The sequence below is a fragment of the Leopardus geoffroyi genome, chromosome C2 (genome assembly GCF_018350155.1).
Source record: "Leopardus geoffroyi isolate Oge1 chromosome C2, O.geoffroyi_Oge1_pat1.0, whole genome shotgun sequence".
NCBI classification, from domain to species: domain Eukaryota; kingdom Metazoa; phylum Chordata; class Mammalia; order Carnivora; family Felidae; genus Leopardus; species Leopardus geoffroyi.
In genome coordinates, this window is record NC_059333.1 from 83703622 (window position 1) to 83724791 (window position 21170).

Genomic DNA, 21170 nt, shown 5'->3' on the forward strand with positions numbered 1-21170 from the left:
CACTTAAGCGATAAAGCAAAACTCTTTCACCTTTGCTCTAAAACTGGGGAAACAGAAGGGAAAAAAAGAGAAGAATTTGTAGAGAGGTTGGGGTGGGTAAGGAAGAAACCCCCAATGAGTTAACCTGTGCTGCCAAGGTTATTCATATTTCATGCAGCCCATGTAAGAAAGCTTTTCCTGTCATATTTGGGCATAAATTTGGGCCTCCAATAAACATGTTTAGGAAGATTTAGGCCCACTCTGGGCACTTTTTAATAATTCAGGTCTGCTTCTGTCTAGCAAGAACAATACTAAAGTATACACATGCCACATTCAAGTATACACTAGCTAAGCTAGGCACAAGTGCTGAGGCATGCTCTCACCGTGATGTAATAATACATGAATGGAATGTGTAACAAATGACCCATGGTCATATTAAGTTTTGGATTCTTGTCTGACTTTGAGATTTATGAAAAGAAAATTATGAACAGTTGCTAGATATTATCAGATTCAACTTAGAAACAAAATGTCCTACTAATTTTCTCTGGTTTTGAATCAGATGAAACTAAAAGAATAAGGAGATGGTAAACGTGAACTGGTAAAAAAAAAAAAAAAAAAAAAAATCTGTTACTGTTTATCATTTGACTTTGAGAAAAGATTTTCTCCATACCATGGGACCAACGCCAAACACAGAAACATAGAGAAACATACATAATGCTGATTCCTCTAATTTAGAATTTTTATCTCACTGAAACAGACTCATTATAAAAAGTGAACGTCTTTCCAGCGGGGAGGACCTCTCCATAAGAACATACTCCTCGCAAAGGACCTCCTCTACTCATCACTCCTGGAAGAGAGGAGGAAGCACAAGAAGCGCCTGGTTCAGAGCCCCAACTCCTATGTCATGGATGTGAAGTGCCAAGCATGCTACAAAATCACCATCCTCTTAGCCATGCACAAACGGTAGGTTTTGTGTGTTGGCTGCTCCACTGTTCTTTGCAAGCCTACAGGAGGAAGAGCAAGGCTACAGGAAGTTGCTCCTTCAGATGGAAGCAGCACTAAAAGCAGCCTGAACCAAGATGAGTGGAACACAATCCCAATAATCATGTTTTGTTTTGTTTTGTTCTTAAGTAGGCTCTACACCCAGTGCAAAGCCCAATGCAGAGCTTGAACTCCCAACCGTGAGATCATGACCTGAGCTGAGATCACGAGTCAGAAATCTAGGGGTGCCTGGGTGGCTCAGTCACTTAAGCATCCACCTGTTGATTTCAGCTCAGGTCATGATCTTGAGGTTTGTGAGTTTGAGCCCCACGTTGGGCTCTGCACTGAGAGTGCAGCTGCTGCTTGGGATTCTCTCTCTGCCCTTTCCATGTGTGTTCTCTCTCTCTCTCTCTTTCCCTCTCTCTCTCAAAATAAATAAACCTTAAAAAAAAGGTTCACACACACACAAAAAAAAGAGTCAGACACTTAACCGACTGAGCCACCCAGGTGCCTCAGCAATAAACACATTTTGGATTAAAAAGAAAAAGGTAAACATTGTTGGGGCACCTGGCTGGCTCAGTTGGTAGAACATGTGACTCATGATCCTGGGGTTGAGTTCAAGCCCCACATTGAGGGTAAAGCTTACATTTAAAAAAAAAAAAAAAAAAAAAGTGGGATCTAGGTGGCTCAATCGGTTAAGCATCCAACTCTTGATTTCAGCTCAAGTCATGATCTCAGGGTTCATGAGCTCAAGCCCCACGTCAGGGTCTACACTGACAGCACAGAGACTGCTTGAGATTCTCTCTCTCCCTCTCTCTTTACCCCTCCCCCACTTCTACACACACACTCTCTTTCAAAATAAACTTAAAAATATATATACATACACACACACACACACAAGTAAATGTTGTCAATTTAAACTTAAAAAAAAAAATACATATTTTCCCTTACATACAATGTAAGAAAGCAAAACTACCCTATCATACCTGTTCAAATAACAAGTCTGAGTTCTTGAAAAAAGTTAAAGACCAAAAGCAAAACTAAACCTGGTAATGTTCTATCTTTAAATATGAAAGAAAAAATAATTTTAAAATGAAACTGTATAATTAAAAATACAATCATGTAATACAGTCACCAGAAATTCTTAGTAAAAGATCTTAGTTCTTATGTCAGAGTATACCCAGTCCTACAATCCTGTCTTGCAAATAATTTTACAAGATGTGGCCAATTCTGGGGAAAGGAGTAAAATCTTATAAATAAGGTCCTTGAAAAATTTGCAATGTACTTTGTGAGGTATCTTCTCAATATAAAATTCTATGATCCTCATGCATTTGAATCTCATCAGAACCCTGAATTTTGTGCTCACTCAAGGCAACTTTTCGCATCTGATTTAAAAGGGGAGCCAGGGAGGAGCAGTACAATCATTTTCTACCTGATTCCATACAGACAGATGTTCCTAAGATGTTAATAATGACTTTATCATTCTTTGGCCCTATCCTTTCTAAATTCTTCATTTCAAACAAAATGTTTTCCCCTTTGTAAACAAGTCAACCAATGTTTCTTTATTAAATATCTGAAAGAGAGAATCTACAATCCATTCTTCTCTATTAGCCAAAGAAACATTTGAAAATGTCTGTAAAAAACAAAACGGGGAAAAAAATTGGAGGGGCACCTGGCTGGCTCAATCAATACACCATGCAACTTTTTTTTTTTTTTTTAACGTTTATTTATTTTTGACAGAGAGAGACAGAGACAGAGAATAAGCGGGGGAAGGGCAGAGAGAGAGGGAGACACAGAATCTGAAGCACGCCCGAGGCTCTAAGCTGTCAGCACAGAGCCCGACACGGGGCTCAAACTCACAGACCGCGAGATCATGACCCGAGCCGAAGTCGGACGCTCAACTGACTGAGCCACCCAGGTGGCCCAATACAGCATGCAACTCTTAATCTTGGGGCTGTGATTTCAAGCCCCATGTTGGGCATATAGATTACTTAAAAAAAAAAAGGAGAATGGATAAACAAATTGTGTATACCCAATGAACTCCTGATCTAAGCAAGAACAGAAATGAATCTCAAAATCATCTTGGCAAGTAAAAGAAGCCAGACACAAGAGTACATATGTGAATGATTCCACTTATACGAAGTTCTAGAACAAACTAATCTATGGTGAAAGAAAAGAGAGTAGCTGTTCAGGTGCTGGTGGTGGGGACTGACTGGGTGGAGTAATAAAGGAACTTCCTGGTGTAAGAGAAAATTTTTTATCTTAATAAGAGTATGGGTTGCATGGGCATAAGCAATGTGAAAATTCACCCAACTGTACACTTAAAATCTGTGCATTTCACTGTATATAAATTACAGCTCAATTTACAAAAGGGCTATAAAAATATTTATCTAATCATGTCATCCCCTGCTCAAAACCTTCCAGTGGCTTCCCACAACACTTAGAATAAAATCGCACTCCTTACCATGACCTACAAGATCTTACATGAATTGGGCCCTACCTCCCTCACCATCCTTCACCATTAGCATCAAGACACACTGGTTTTCTTTCTGTTCCTCAAATACACCTCAATCTTTTCTTAGGGTTTTTGGTTTTGGTTTTGTTTGTTTTTTTTAATTTTTTTACGTTTATTTTTAAGAGAGACAGACAGAGAGAGAGAGAGAGAGCATGAAGGGGGAGGGGCAGAGAGAGAGAGGGAGACACAGAATCTGAAGCAGGCTCCAGGCTCCACAGTGTCAGCACAGAGCCCAACACGGGGCTCGAACTCACCAATCATGAAATCATGACCTGAGCCTAAGTGGGACGCTTAACCAACTGAGCCACCCAGGCTTCTTTTTAAGTAAGCTCTACTACACCCAACATGGGGCTTGAACTCACAACCCTGAAATAATCATATGCTCTACTGACTGAGCCAGCCAGGTGCCCCTCCTTAGGGTTTTTGGACTTCAGGCTCCCTCTACCTGGAATGCTCTTTCCCCAGGTTAGCTTTACTAGATCTCAGGCTCAAATGCCCACCTTATCAAAGGCCTTCCTTAATCATACTAGTCAACACAGCTTTCCCCATGTTCTCCTTCCAAAGTTCCTGGAAGCTCACAATAAATTATTTGCTAAATAAATAAAGGTATAACTTAAATATATGCCAAAATATGAATACCCAAGGGAACATACCTACCAGCCTTCAGTAACTTTTATCACTCTTGCCTAATACTTACAAATCTATTTGATAATGCTACATTTCCAAAGGTATTATAGCTAAATTTTAAAAATAAAGGGATGTGCAAATTTATTATACACAAGCACATCCAGATGAAGAGACAGCTGGCATGGCATGGTTAATAACAAATAGGATCATTTAAGGCAAAAAAACATTTAATATAATAAAGATTATGTTACTACTAAAGGACACAATCACAAAAATGTCATAAACTAGACATCAAACATCAAAACATACAAAATAAACCTGAAGTACAAGGACAATTTGAGAAAAATCACAATCATCACAAAATAATCAGAACATATGTCTCTCAGAAATTTAAAAGATCAAGAAAACAACAGATAAAAATACAGAGTATACAGATAATGCAATTTACAAGCCAGATTTAACAGCTACATACAGTTCTGAACACAACAGAGAATACTATTTAAAATATCTATAAAAATTCATTGAAATTGAATCATAAGATAGAACATAAAGAAAGTCACAATTATTACAAAACATGGAAATGTTATGGGGCACCTGGGTGGCTCAGTCGGTTGAGTGTCCGACTTTGGCTCAGGTCATGATCTCGCAGTTCATGAGTTCAAGCCCCACATCGAGCTCTGTGCTGACAGCTCAGAGCCTGGAGCCTGCTTCAGATTCTGTGTCTCCCTCTCCCTCTGCCCCTTCCCCGCTCATGCTCTGTCTCTCAAAAATGAATAAATGTTAAAAACATGGAAATGTTACAGCCATATTCTCTGATCCTAACAAAATTAAATAGGAAATCATTAACAAGAACTCACTATGATATGGAGAACAAGATACTCTTCTAAGTTTGTTTATTTTTTGAGAGAAAGAGAGAGCGAGAATGAGCGCACAATCAGGAGAGGGACAGAGAGAGGGAAAGAGAGAATCCTAAGTGGGCTCCGCACTGCCAGCACAGAGCCCAGTGTGGGGCATGCACTCACGAATCATGAGATCATGACTTGATCTGAACCCAAGAGTCGGATGCTTAACCAACTGAGCCACCCAGGTGCCCCAACAAGATACTCTTCTAAATAACTCATGGCTCAAAGAGAAAATTAAGAGTATTTTAAAATTAGCAACAAAGAGAACATAATATTTCTACACCTTAGAAGATGTGGTCAAAGGCATCAGCAGCGAAAAATGACAGACCAGTTTTCATTTGTGAACACAGACACAAATCCAATCCAGCAGGGTATTTAAAAAATAGAAAAATAACTAGAATTATTATTATTATTATTATTATTATTTTTTTTTTTTTTTAGTGTTTATTTACTTTCGAGATAGGGAACAGCATGAGCAGGGGAGGGGCAGAGAGAGACACACAGAATCCACGGCAGGCTCCAGGCTCTGAGCTGTCAACACAGGGCCCGACGTGGGGCTCGACATGGGGCTCGAATTCACCAACCGTGAGATCATGACCTGAGCCGAAGCCGGATGCTCAACTGACTGAGCCACCCAGGCGCCCCGACTTTTTTTTTTTTTTTTTTTTTTAACGTTTGAGAGAGAGTGCGCGTGCACACCCACATGAGCCAGGGGTTGGGGCAGAGAGAGGGAGAGAGACAATCCCAAACAGGTTCCACACTATCAGTGTAGAGCCCAAGGCAGGGCTGGATCTCATGAACCTGTGAGATCATGACCTGAGCCAAAATCAAAAGTGAGACGCTTAGCTGAGCTACCCAGGCACCCCTAGAAGCTTTCATTACCAGCAATAAACAAAGTATTTAGGAGATTCAGAAGCAAGGTGATTTGCAATGCACATGTCTAATGTTGAACCTTTAGGAATATATTAATGCCACTAACTTTCAGTAATCCAAATATATATGATCCATTTCATAAATTATATATTGGGAATTAAATATAGCAGCTTTTAGGAGCACCTGGGTGGCTCAGTCAGTTGAACACCCAACTCCTGATTTTGGCTCAGGTCATGATCCCAGGGTTGTGGGATAGGGCACCTCATCAGGCTCTGCACTGAGCATGGAGCCTAAGATTCTAAAATTAAAAAAAAAAAAAAAAAAAAAGGCTATACTGAGAAAAATCATTTGCATAAAGAAGTCTTATCAAAAAAATCAAAATAAAGGGGCATCTGGCTGGCTCAGTTAGAAGAGCATGCAACTCATATCTTGGGGTCATGAGTTCGATCCCCATGTTGGGTGCTAAAAAAATAAACTTAAAAATCAAAATATATTTCAATGTCAACTTAAATTTTTTCTTCTGAAGATTAGTCATAGAACTGTCATCTCTCACTGACAAAGGTAACTGAAAATATACACAAATAATTTTCTCCCCAAAATCATGTTGTTTTTTTTTTGTTTTTTTTTTTCACAATACAAGCAATCTGAAGTAGCTTATACGAAAGACTCAGATCAAGAGAAATCTAAAAGGGAGAAGATTCGGTTCTGATTTTAAGTTGGTACTGACAAAAATTCTGTATCCTAATTGTTCTAAGATCTTTTACACAAAACCATCTGAATACACTCTCATTTCTTGGTCAACATAATTACTGTTTCTTCAACTCATCTGGTATGGGGGCAGGGGGGAAGGTCTTTTAAGTAAAAACGATCACAATTGTACACTGGACCAGAACGGTGGGGAGCTGATGAGAGGTCAGTTCATCGCATCATACTGACATGGGCTATTCCCAGTATAAGGTCACCTGGCTGGCTCAGTGAGTTAAACATCTGACTCTTGATCTCAGTTCAGGTCTTGATTTCAGGATCATGAGTTCAAGCGCTGTGTTGGGCTCTCACACTCGGCACGAAGCCTATTAAAAAAAAAAAAAAAAAAGGAAAACAAAAAAAGTCCCTGGAACATGATCTTGTGCCCAGGGGTATCTCCCAGTATGACATGTAAAGAGCTGAGCAAAATGGAAAAGCTAGATAGCTGAGCTCAAAAAAAATTATATTATTTAAGCATTATATATTTCCAGGTCAAAAACACATACTTTCCATTAATAAATGAAATTGCTAAAGACCATATAAGTTGCTATAAAGGTCAGCCCCAGGATTCATGCAGGCCAATACTTGGTCTCCAATGTGCAAAGCAACGTGAAAGAAAACCTAGAATAAAACAACTATTCTAAAGTATCCATGCCACTGCTTCTATCCATTAGTGCAACAACTGGAGAGCTGGCCTTAGGAAGCTTTACCCTTCCTTTACTCCAGGACTTCAACATACACTTTCTCTGGACAGAGTGACCTACATGAGCTGTTTAAAGGTTTTGAGATACTTAAAGCAAATTCTTAAGTTGACAGAAGGGAGACACCATATAGGGGTACCTGGTTGGCCCAGTTGGAGAAGCATGTAACTCGTGATCTCAGAGTCATGGGTTCGAGTACACAGTTGGAGACTGCTTGAATACATAAACTTTAAAAAAAAAAAAAAAAAAAGAGAAAGAGAAAGAAACAAGGGAGGGTACATAACCTTCCAATGACTTCCCTGGTGTCACTTTCAGACAAAGGTCACTGGAATAGTCTGAAATGATAGCTGATTTCATATGAGAATCCTGTTTCAATTGTGAAGCCCTAAAAGTTTTTTTTCTAAAAGAAGCAAAAGGAAACAAAGCTGGTCTACAATTCCAGGTTGAAAAAGGAAGGGATTGGACCAGATCAAGATTGTGTCAAACTCTTGGACACAGTCACTGAGAATACATAAACTGAGCCAAATCTTGCACACTTCACTAAGTAGGGATTTTTCACTGGAGTTTTCAAATGGACAACACATTCTATGGGGATAAGTCTCATGCTTTTCCATGTGAAGCTGAGATTCTTAAAAGGAAACAAGCAACTTAAAAAGGGGACATTTTTTAGAAACTGGTTTTTTCTTTAAATCAACACTCTCTAGTCTAAAAAATTATCTATTTATAAAAATCTACCTACTGATAAAAATTTTCTGGAACCAGATATAATGATGGCTGCACAACTTGGTGAATCTACTAAAAGAAAAAACACAGAGTTTTACACTGTAAAGAGTGAATTTTACAGTATGTGAATTAGATCTCAAAAGTCATTATAAAAAATAACAACGATGGGGCGCCTAGGTGGCTCAGTCGGTTGGGTGTCCGACTTCAGCTCAGGTCATGATCTCACAGTCCAAGAGTTCGAGCCCCGCATCGTGCTCTGTGCTGACAGCTCAGAGCCTGGAGCCTGCTTCAGATTCTGTGTCTTCCTCTCTCTCTGCCCCTCCCCTGCTCATACTCTGTCTCTCTCTGTCTCAAAAATAAATAAAAACATTAAAAAAAAAAAATAACAATGATGGCGTACCTCACTGGCTCAGTCAGTGGAGCATACAATTCTTGATATTGGAATTGTAGGTTCAAGCCCCACAATGGGTGTAGAAATTACTTAAAAAAAATAAAATCAGGGCGCCTGGGTGGCTCAGTCGGTTAGGCGGCCGACTTCAGCTCAGGTCATGATCTCACGGTCTGTGAGTTCGAGCCCCGCGTCAGGCTCTGTGCTGACAGCTCAGAGCCTGGAGCCTGTTTCCGATTCTGTGTCTCCCTCTCTCTGACCCTCCCTCACTCATGCTGTCTCTGTCTCAAAAATAAATAAACGTTTAAAAATAAATAAATAAATAAATAAATAAATAAAATAAAATCTTGGGGCACCTGGGTGGCTCAGTCAGTTAAGCGTCCGGCTTCGGCTCAGGTCATGATCTCACGGTTTGTGAGTTTGAGCCCTGTGTTGGGCTCTGTGCTGACAGCTTGGAGCCTGGAGCCTGCTTCTGATTCTGTGTCTCATTCTCTCTCTGCCCCGCCCCCACTTGTGCTCTAGTCTCTGTCTCTCAAAAAATAAATAAATGTAAAAAAAATTAAAAAATAAAATCTTAAAAAAGACAAACCCAATATATATTAACCTTAAACAAAAATCTATTTACAGATTATCCTTCCCCAAGTACATGAGTGCATGCTATATGTGCATTTACAAAGGGGCAGAGCCATCAGTTGGGTAATCAACATTAGGAAGACTAATGCTCACATCATGCATTAGGAAGCTCCCCTGCTCACAAACACTCTCCCTGTCTCTCAAAATAAACAAATAAACATTTAAAAAAGAAAATTTGTGGGATGATACATGTTTACTATCTTGATTGTGGTGATGGTTTCACAGGTGTATAAATAAGTTGAAACTTCCCAAATTATACATTTTGTGCAGTCTGTAGATGCCAATTGTATCTCAATGACACTTTAAAAACATACAACTTTCGAATATAGTCTGCCAGAAACACACATAAAGTATAAACAATGAGATCCCTCATTCACTGTGGGTGGAAATGTAAAATGGTGCAGCTGCTGTGGAAAAGTTTGGCAGTTCCTGAAGAAGTTAAACAGAACTGGGGTGTCTGGCAGGCTCACCTGGAAGGACATGCAACTCTTGATTTCAGGTCATGAGTTTGAGCCCCACATCAGGTGTAGAGATAAAACAAAAACAATAAAACCTAAACTTAAAAAAAAAAAAAAAAAAAGTGGGGTGCCTTGGTGGCTCAGTCAGTCAGATGTCCACTCTTGATTTCAGCTCAGGTCATCTCATGGTTCATGAGTTCCAGCCCCACATGGGGCTCCATGCCCTGCTTGGGATTCTCCCTGCTCCTCCTGCACTCTCTCTCTAAAAATAAATAAACTTAAAAAAAAATTTTTTTTTAAGTTAAACAGATTTACTATATGACCTAGCAACTCCATTCTTAGGTATATATCCAAGAGAACTGGAAACACGTGTTCACACAAAAAGTTACACCTAAATGTTCATAATAGCATTATTCACAATAGCGAAAAAGTATAAACAACCCAATATCCATGGATTGATGCCTGGACAAACATAATGGGGTATATTCAGACAGGAGAGTATTACTAAGCAAAATAATGAGGTACTGACACATGCTATATCACAGACAGACTGAATGTATCATGTTAAGTGAAAGAAGCCAGATACTAAAGGCAATGTGTTATATGATTCTATTTATATGAAATGTACAGAAACAGGCAAATCCATAGACTCAGTGTGGTTGCCAGGGGATGAGGGGAGAGGGAACAAGTACTGACTGCTAATAGGTACGGGGTTTCTTTCTGGGGTGATGGAAATACTTTGGAATTAGATGGTAGTAATGGTTGCACAACCTTGTAAATATACTAAAAACCATTAAATTATACACTTTAAAATGGTGAATTTTACATTAAGTGAATATGTCAATTTTAAAAAATATATGTACCCTCAAACTAATTTTTTATAAACAAAATAGAAAACAATCACCAATGTATTCATTAACTCAATGACTAAAAACATACAAATCAAGGGGCGCCTGGGTGGCTCAGTCGGTTAAGTGTCCGACTTCGGCTCAGGTCACGATCTCGCGGTATGTGAGTTCGAGCCCCGCGTCGGGCTCTGTGCTGACTGCTCAGAGCCTGGAGCCTGTTTCAGATTCTGTGTCTCCCTCTCTCTCTGACCCTCCCCCGTTCATGCTCTGTCTCTCTCTGTCTCAAAAATAAATAAACGTTAAAAAAAAAAATTAAAAACAAACAAACAAACAAAAAAAACACATACAAATCAAGAGGAACTCCCCTTGGCATTCTCCTCACCCTCAGCCTTTATTACCAACACATAACACATATCCCCTATCCCCATGCACCCCCACAGTTTGTTCTTCAGATAAACAGAATAAACAATCCTTGGCTGGAGAACTAGTTCTACCTCTCTTTGTCTGCAGTCATCAAAGTTCGCATGCCTGAACATCTCACAATTACCTTTCAATGGATTCATATTCACCTCTACCTTCTCTCTTGCTTACTGAAATGCTATTCAACTTTCAAGAAATCCAATTAAATTCCAACTCATCCATGAAATGCACCCCAGCCTTCAGAAACTTTTTTTTCCTAACTCCCACAAAACAGATGTTACAGGCACAATTTGCTTCATAAGCCTTGTTTTCTGAGGGAAAAATGTACTGACCTTCACCCACCACTTGGTAGCAGTGTGGAAAACAGGATAAAAGGGGGCCAGGATTAAAGGTAGGGAGATGGGGGTGAATTTAAGGATTGGCAGTGAAAATTCAAATGAAAATCTCTCGTTAAATAAGAAGAGAATCCTCTTTCTGAGAAATCTATCCTAAGAAACTGCTCTCAATTTACTCTCATATGTGAGCTGCACTTACAGATCTATAGTTTAAATGTTAGTTCTCCTCTTTCTGTATATTTTATAATAAAAAATTGGTAGTAGTCGATGGCAAATTATAGTGCATCCAATGAATGAATACGAAGGGTTTTTAATATGGAGGGATATGATCTTATATGTAAAAACCCTAAATATTCCACAAAAAAAAACTGTAATAAATTAATTCAGCAAAACATCAGGATACTAAGTCAACACACAAAAATCAGCTGCATTTCTATACTCACTAAAAAATCTGCAAAGTAAATTACAAAAACAATTCCATTTATAACAGCATCAAAATGAATAAAATACAGTTGACCCCTGAACAATGCAGGCATTGGGGGCACCAACCCCCACACAGTCAAATCCATGTATAACTTTTGACTCCCCCAAAACTTAACTACTAACAGCCAACTGTTGACCAGAAGCCTTACCAATAACATTAACAATTAACAAATATTTTGTATAAGTATTATATGCTGTATTCTCACAATAAAATAAACTAGAGAAAAAACTAAGAAAATCATGAAGAGAAAACACATTTACAGTACTATACTGTATCCAAAGAAGTCCACATATAAGTGGATCTGCACAATTCAAACCCATGTTGTTCAAGGGCCAACTGTACTTAGGAATTAACCAAGGAAGTCAAAGAGTAATACAATGAAAACTACAAAACACTGCTGAAAGCAATTAAATACAACATAACTGAATGGAAACATATCTCATGTTTACGGATTGAAAAGTACTGTTTAAAACTCAGTACTACCCAAAGCCATCTACAGATTCAATGCAATCCCTATCACAATCCCAATGACATTTTCCGCAGAAATAGAAAAACCCATCCTGAAATTCATATGGAATTTCAAGGGACCCTGACCAAAACAATCTTGAACAAAACTGAAGAAGTCACTCCTGATTTCAAAACTTACTAGAAGCTACAGTAATCAAAACAGTTTGGTACTGCCATAAACAGAAATAAACAGACCAATGGAGAAGAGAGCCCAGAAACAAAGCCTTGCATATATTGTCAAGTGATTTTTGACAAGTGTACCAAGACCATTCTATGGAGAAAGAACAGTCTTTTCCACAAATGGTGCTGGGAAAACTGAGTATCTACACGTGAAAGAATGAAGTCAGACCCTTAACAACACGTACAAAAATTAACTCAGAATGGATCAAAGGTTTAAATACAAGACTTAAAACAACAGAACTGTTAAAAGCTTCACAACATTGGATTGCCAAAGATTTCTTAGATATGACACCAAAAGCACAGGTTAAAAAAAAAAAAAATAGACAAACTGGGCTTCATGAAAATTTAAAAATTTTGTGCATCAAAAGACACTATCAACAGAGTAAAAAGACAATTCACAGAAAGCTAAAATATTTGCAAATCATACATTCAATAAGGGATCAATATCCAGAATATATAGAGAGAACTAGTAAAACTCAAAGCAACAAAAACTTGACTTAAAATAGACAAGATTTGAATAAACATTTCTCCAAAGGTATACAAATGTCCAATAAGCACATGAAAAGATGCTCAACATCACTAATATTAGGGAAAAAAGTACAAATCAAAACCTCAGTGAGATTATTACCTCACACCCATTAGGATGGCTATCAAAAACAAACAAACAAACAAACAAAAAAACCCCAGAAAACAAGTGTCAGCAAGAATGTGAAGAAACTGGAACCCTTGTACAATGTTGGTGGGAATATATGAATATACGTGCAAGCCACTATGGAAAAGTGTGGCAGTTCGACAAAAAACTAATAATAGCATTACTGTATGATCCAACAATTCCACCCCTGGGTATATACAAACCAAAAGAACTAAAAGCAGAACCTTGAAGAGGTATCTGTATACCCATGTTCTTAGCAGCATTATTTATAAGAGCCAAAAGATGGAAGCAACCCAAGTGTTCATCGACAGATGAATGGGGAAATAAAATGGGATAGATACATACACTGGAATATTATTCAGCCTTAAAAAAGGAAAGTTCTTTACTAAAAGAAAAACACTGATTCAAAGGGAAACACGTGCCCCTATGTTTATAGAAAAATTATTTATAATAGCCAAGATATGGAAGCAGCCCATGTCCACTGATGAATGAAGAAAATGTGATATATATAAACACAATGGAATATTATTCAGCCATAAAAAAGAATAAAATCTTTCCATTTGCAAGGACATGGATGGACCTGGAGGTTATTATGCTAAGTGAAATAAGCCAAAGAAAGGCAAATACCCTATGATTTCACTCATGTGAAACTGTTAAGAAACAAATGAGCAAAGGGGAAGAGAGGAAGAGAGAGACAAACCAAGAAACAGACCCTTAACTATACAGAACAAACTGATGGTTACCAGAGGGGAGGAGGTGAGGGGATGAGTGAAGTAGGTGATAGGGATTAAGGAGTCACTAGTCCTGATGAGCACGGTGATGTATGGAATTGTTGAATCACTATATCCTACACCTGAAACTAATATAACACTGTATGTCAACTGGAATAAAAATTAGTTAAAATAGGGGAACCTGAGTGGCCTCAGTCAGTTAAGTGGCCAGCTCTTGATCTCAGGGGTCCTGAGTTCAGCCCCATATTGGGCTCCAATGCTGGGCATGGAGGCTACTTAAAAAAATAAAAATGATTTAATTAATTAAAATATGTAATTTTTTTTTAAAGGAAGGAAATTCTGACATATGCTACAACATGGATGAATCTTGAGGGCATTACGCTAAGTGAGATAAACCCATCAGAAAAAGACAAATACTGTATGATTCTACTTACATGAGGTACTTAATGTAGTCAAAATCAATCACAGAGACAGAAAGAATGGCGGCTGCTATAGGGACTAGAAGAAAGGAGGAATGGGGAGTTATTGTTTAATGGGTATAGATTTTCAGTTTTACGAGATGAAAAGAGTGATGGAGATGGATGGTGGTGATAGTTGCACACTGTTACAAATGGATTTAATACCACTGAACTGCACACTTAAAAATGGTTAAGGTAGTAAATTTTAGGCTATGTGTATTTTACAATTGAAAAAAAAAAGCATATATAGAAGTTAACCATGTATTAACTTGGGATCAGACATGTCTCTCCTGATGGAGCATATATAATAAACTCATTTATTCCCAGAAAGGAAAAATACTTAAGGGGGAAATTCTGCAAGCTCTACGTAAAACTACATGTTTTCAATATCTAAAAGAACTCTTGACAATCAATTCCCAAAAGTGATAAACACAAAAAGATACACACAGGACAGAAACAGAAATTCACCAATGACCAATATATGTGAAAAATTTTTCAAACACACTAGTAATCAAGGAATGAAATACTAAACAAGACACCATTTTTCACCTATCAAATTTAGTTGTGGAGCAGATGGAAATAAGGCATCTTGAAGAAGGCCCAGGTTTTTGTAATTCACACTCATTATCTTCACTTACTCAAGCTGCAATCAATTATTCCAATCTAGTTTCCACCTCCTACTTCTAGAACACTGGATAATAATACCAATGACAAAGGGGGTGTGGGTGGCTCAGTCGGTTGAACATATCTGACTTCAGCTCAGGTCATGATCTTGCGGTTTGTCAGTTCCAGCCCCACACTGGGCTCGCTGCTGTCAGTGCAGATCCAGCTTGGGATCCTGTCCCCCTCTCTTTGACCATCCCCCGCTTGCAATACGTATGCTCTCTCTCTCAAAAACAAATAAACGTTTAAAAAATAATAATGCCAATGACCAGGGGTGCCTGGCTGGTTCAGTCAGTGAAGCATGAGACTCTTGATCTCTGGGTTGTGAGTCAAGCCCCATGCTGAGTGTGGAGATTACTTAAAAATTAAAAAAAAAAAAAAAAAAAGTAATACCAGTGACCAAACCAACAACCTCCAAAACCAATTAAACATCTCAGAAGCAAGGACGGACCAATTCTCTGTCTTCTGTGAACTTATTTTTCTTGGTTTCCATCACACCAGTCTTTTGCTCCCCTACCTACCTCCCCCCCCCACCCCCCACAACCTACCTCACTGGCTATTTCTTCTGTCCTGTGTTCAATCTTCTTCCTCTACTACATCTTGAAGTATTGGGGGGACCAAGTGCCAATTTTCACTTCTCTATCTATACTTTTTACCTTGGTGATCTCATACAGTCTATACCTTTCGATATCATCTACGTACTGAGTACTCCAAATTTTTATCTAACAGCTCTTGGCTCTCTCTTCCATGAGATCAAAACCTGTTCACCCAATTGCTTCCTCAACTACCAACTTCACAACTGATATGCATCTCACATTTAATACACCCAAAATAGATCTCATGATTTTTCCCACCTCAAACTTCTGTTCCATTCTTCTCCCTCTCAGTAAATGCCACCATTTATCGTAGTTGCTCAAAACAAATACCAAAAAGCAAAGAATTCTCAGGGAATGCAGCTGGCTCAGTGAGTAGTTGGTAGAGCATGCGACTCGATCTCTCAGGGTCATGAGTTCAAGCCCCATGTAGGGCACAGAGTTTACTTAATTAAAAAATAGATATATATATATTTTAAAAAGCAAAGAATTCTCCCATTCCCTCATCAATCCACTTCCAAGTCTTGTTCATTCTACCTCCAAAATATTTTCAAATCTTTCTACTCTTCATCCCTGCCATGGACCTAGTCCAAGGTACTGCAAACAGCATCCTAACTGATCTCCCAGCTCCCCACTCTTGCCCTCTTCCTCCACATAGCAGTCATATTATGCTACCTGCCTTCTTAAAACCTTCAAAGGATTCCTATGAAAACTAAATTCCTAACCAGGGCATTATCTGCTCCTATCTTTGAAAGAATATACACAACCAAAAATATACAATAACATCTCTAGGCAGTAAAACTATGAATACTCTTCCTCATTTCGCTTGTATTTTTAAACTTTTCTATGATGAATACTTGCTTATTAAGAGAAAATGATATTGTTGAATACTGTGTATTACATCGCATTTTTACACCTTAAGGAAAAAAGAAAATGGAAAATTGTAGGTAAACTCTAACTGTAACTGTTATAAGCTTAGATGAAAATACTAGCAAACATAAACACTGTAAGAATGATGTGTCAGGGCTATGGGATTATCGGTGATATTTTCCTCCTCTACTTTCTATTTTATAACATAATTACACTCACAACAGAAAAAAAGATTATGAGATAAACCTCATTCATTGTCTTCTGCAATCTGGCCACAACCCACCGAACCAGTCTTTCTTCCAAGTACTCACTTTCCCAAGCTTTCCACTCTAACCTCGCACTGTCTCACACATCTGGTGCTTTAACTCGGGCATATCCCTGGAAGATCCTCCAACCTTTTTAAATCCCACTCCTCCTTCACAAGGGAGGGGGGCGGTAAGGATGGCGACAGGTTGGAGGTAGATTTCACCGTTCTTGTTGGTAGATCCACAACTTGCTGGTACCGGAGCCAAATCTCATTTCCGATCCCATCACAGGCCACCAAGCTTAACATCCTGAAAGCTCCGGCCACTGGGGCTCAAGGGACCCCCATCCCCGCAGAGAGCACTGTGCCCCTTAGAAAAGGACCCCCCACACAGCCAAATTCCAGGTTGCCGCTTCGAAGACTCCTCCGACAGACACACTTACCGCGGAACCAGCCTGCCCCTCCGGTCCTCTTCAATCCGCAGTCACTCGCTCCCCCCCTCCGCTCCGCCCGGGACCGCGCGGCCAGCCGGGTGGGGGAGGGGAGCGCACGTGCCCGCGCCGCCCCCGCCCAGACAATGCCCGGGAGAGCGGAGCGCGCGCCCGGCCGGCCGGAACCCAATCCCGCCAACACTCACCCTTGCCGGGTCTCCCGCCGAAGCGCAGGGCCCGCTGGGCGCTGCGAGAGGACACGAGGAAGGTGCGAGAGCGGGCGAAGCTCCGCGGAGCCGCCCCGCCACGAGGCCCCAGCGACCCCAGAGCCCGCGGAAGCACAAGGCTCGGCGGAGCCCGCCAGTCCCTCCCTTTCGGCCCCGCACGTCAGCAGCAGGGGCGGGGCGGGGCGGGGCGGGACGCGCGCGGCGGCGGCGCGCGCGCGCGCGGCCCCGGGGGCGGAACTTGCAGAGATGTGGGCGGGGCCAGGACTCCAGCTGGTGCTGGGGCCGAGGCTGGCCGGGCTGGAGCTGTGATTGGCGGTGGCCCAGACTCTGATCCCGGCCGGTGCTGCCGCACTGCCTGGGGAGTATGCATGTTGGTTCTGGCAAAGGCACCATCATCATTTATCATTTTCCTCCCTAGAAGATGGCAAGTTCCAGCCTCAAGTTTGACAGAATATTCCTTCTGCCGGCATATGTGAAGCTTCTACAGTAGTAACAGTAGCTATGATTTGTGTATGTGTATCATCTTGTACCAAGCTTTGTGCTAGGTGCTAGGGATACAAATAACAATAGTTATTACTAACCTATGATACAGATGCAGAAATTGGGGCTCCAAAAGGTTGGGATTTAACTAGTTTACACAACTAGTGAGTGACAATCCATCAAGTACAGTTTACCTGCTAAATATCTTTTGAGCCCACCTTTTTCTTTCTCCCTGTACCGCCCTACCCCAGACCCCATCATCTCCTGCCCAAGACTGCTGTAGCCGCCCAACCGGTGTCCAGGGATCTGTTTCTGTTCCCCTTCAATCTGTTCAAGTCACTATATGTAAAGATTTACCACTGGAGCTGAGTGATAAGTTTAGAGAGAGTTTCCTATATAATTTTTTATACTTTACATATGTTATCAATTTTTAATGTTTCATAAAAATGTTTTAAAGAGTTCACTCCTTTATCTCCAATAGCAAGCCCAGTGCATTGCATGTGGCATGCACTAAAAAAGTATTTGTTGAATGAATGAGTTAATAGGACCAGGAACTGACTCCAAAACTCTGTATGATAAGGAAATTGAGGGATTTATAACATGTCACCCCTGGCCTCCTGACCTTAAAGTCTATCAGGGGTAAAGACAGATTGACAATATTTGTTCAGCAGATTTTTTATTGTGTTTCTGTTCTGGCACTGTCTGCCAAGCACTATGTTAGGCACGGAGGATCAGAAAGGAACAAAACCGTTCCTGCCCTTGTGAAATTTACAGACAATCTGATCTGAAAGGCCAGGAAAGGCTTCTCTTATCCTGAAGCTAAGACCCAAAGAGAGAGGAGGTAAAAAATAAATTTCATAGAGAAAGAAGTAGGGTAAGAGGTCAGCGTGAATGGGTCAATATTCCCCTGATTTTGAGGTCTAACCCTGAGAAAGGGGCATAGTAGTGTCCAGCTGACTGGGGATTGGGTGGGGCTAGAAACCCACTTCCCCTAACCCAGCTTAGAAGGCTGAACAATTCTGGCAAATGTCTCACATTGAGCAGGGCTCAGGAGTAGGGGTATTGGGGAGAGAAAGGATGATGCTGCTAGTTGTCCACACCTTGCAGATGGTGTGCCAGAAACCCAGACTTCTCTCGATGCTCCCTGACAGGCAAAATAGCATGGTTCAGAGCCATGGATGGGACAATGTGCCAGGGACTAGGTGATCCTAAGCCAGGGGCAGTGGTGGATTGAATGGCAAGGAATGGCTGGAGAATGTGACTAAGACCCCAAGGATGAGCAGAGCTGAAGCCTCCAGCAAGAGCAAAAGGGTTCCCAAGTCAGCTGATGAAAGGAGCAGGGATTGGAGGGGCTGGGGTGAGAAAGTGAGACATCTGAATTTCAAGGTGCTGAAGCAATAGATCACGAGCTTGCCAGTCAACAACCTCAGGGCTGTGGTGATCAGGAGTGACTAGGGAGCAGAAGCCAGTGAGGACCCTGGCTACAGCTCTTAACTCTGCACACAGATCTGAGACCCCTCTGGCCACTGCTTCTAACCTTCCCTTTGATCTTGCAGGCCATCTTGGGAAGTCAAGGTGTGGAAGGGAAAGTTCTGGCAGGACTGCAACTTTAAGCTGACAGAATATTTACCTCAAATAAGATCTTTTAAGACCAGATAACTTTAACTGGCAAGTTTAAGTTCAGCCCAGTCCCCAAGAGCAATGACAGCCTCTGAAAAAAAAGTTTGCCTCATTTAATAAGAAATAACATAGCTACAAATTTCTACACATATGCACTCAGTGTGCACATTTTCATAACAGAGATAAGCTCTATAAAGGAAATGGGCATAGTGAAGACAGCACAGCACAGAGGGAGCACATTTAATATGGAGGTAGAAAAGGCCTCCCTGAAAAGACATTAAGTGAAACCCTGAAGGCAGTAGAAGCTGTTTGGGCATGATAATAATGCCTAAGACAAGGCAAGAAGAAAGCCCAGGGTAACTTAAGCAAGAGTAAAATGGCTGGAGATGAGGCTGGGAGCAAGATCACACAGGAGATGGTGTTAAGATTTTGATCTTTGCCATAAGAACAACAGGAAGTCATTAAAGAGTTTTAAGCAGGGTGTAATGTATTTTATTTGCCCTTTTAAAAAGATTGCTTACCTTGGCGAATGGGTGGGGATGACTGGAAGGGTGTGTGAACAAAGAAGCAGCTAGACAGTTAGAAAGCAATTTGAGTCCCCCAGACAAAAAATGAAGATGGCTTACACTGAACAGCAGAGATGGAGGGAAGTAGATAGATTCAAGAATTGTGGACAAAATACCAAGAGACTTGGTAATGAATTGGGGAGAGACTGAACTCTGCTAAGTCAAATGCACGAAGAAAAACCGACCCAATCCTTTAGGCAGACACAGTCCTGTACGCTGGAGGTTGGATTTCAGGCCCCTCCTTAGCCAGGCCTCTTCAGCCCGCATTCACCTGCACAAGTGGAGGTAGGCCTGGGAGGAGAAGATCAGAAGGGAGAAAAATGGAGGGTGGCTCCCAGGTTTCTGGCATTGCCAAACAGTGGATTTGCTGAGATGGCTGAGTGCCATTTACTGAGAAGAGGGACAGTGGAGGAAGAACAGATTTTGTGTGTTGGGGATTGGGTGAATCAATAATTCCCTTTGGGACATTTTAAGTATTCCCCTGACAAGATGAAACAGGCATCCCTACATAGGACCCTGGGGCTCAGAGGAGGACTGGTGGGTGGTGCTGTCAAAATACCGTTTAACAGGTAGTTGGTGAGAGTTGGTGACATTGCAATGAAAGTACAGCAAGGGAAACAATCGACAAAACTAAATGCAGCCTATGAAATGGGAGATATTCGCAAATAACGTATTGGATAGAGGGTCAGTATCCAAAATCTATAAAGAACTTCTCAAACTCAGCACCCAAAAAACAATTAACCCAGTTGAGAAATGGGCGGAAGACATGAATAGACGTTTTTGCAAAGAAGACCTCTAGAAAGGGGCACTCGCGTGGCTCAGTTGGTTAAGCATCCAACTTTGGCTCAGGTCATGAGCTTACAGTTTGTGAGTTTGAGTCCCACATCAGGCTCTCTGCTGTCAGTATAGAGCCCACTTCGGGTCCTCTGTCCCCCTCTCTCCCTGCCTCTCCCCACTTGCTCTCTCTCTCAAAAATAAAAGAAGACATCCAGATGGCTAACAGACACATAAAAAGATGCTCAACATCACTCATCATCAGGGAAATACAAATCAAAAGCACGATGAGATACCACCTCACACCTGTCAGAATGGCTAACATTAACAACACAAGAAACAACAGGTGTTGGCAAATATTCGGAGAAAGGGGCACCCTCTTACATTGTTGGTGGGAATGCAAACTGCTGCAGTCATTCTAGAGAACAATATGGAGGTCCCTCAAAAAACTGAAAATAGAGCTACCCTAGGATCCAGCAATTACACTATTAGGTATTTACCCAAAGGATACAAAAATACAGATTTGGAGGGTTACCTGTACCTCAATGTTTATAGCAGCATTA

At 40.7% G+C, this 21170-nt stretch overlaps 1 protein-coding gene across 4 annotated transcripts in view; it reads right to left on the reverse strand.

The window, feature by feature from the left end:
* YEATS2 (YEATS domain containing 2) overlaps positions 1 to 17336 on the reverse strand; it is a 116092-nt gene extending 98756 nt beyond the window's left edge. For 2 of the 4 annotated variants that reach the window (XM_045502810.1, XM_045502807.1), the window contains exon 1: positions 17147 to 17336. The gene's annotated coding sequence lies outside the window, so the exon portion shown is untranslated. Of the gene's footprint in view, positions 1 to 6839; positions 6943 to 16952; positions 17066 to 17146 lie in introns of those variants that run through there. The other 2 variants (XM_045502808.1, XM_045502809.1) reach the window with 2 other exon arrangements.
* Between the last annotated feature and the right edge of the window lie 3834 nt (positions 17337 to 21170).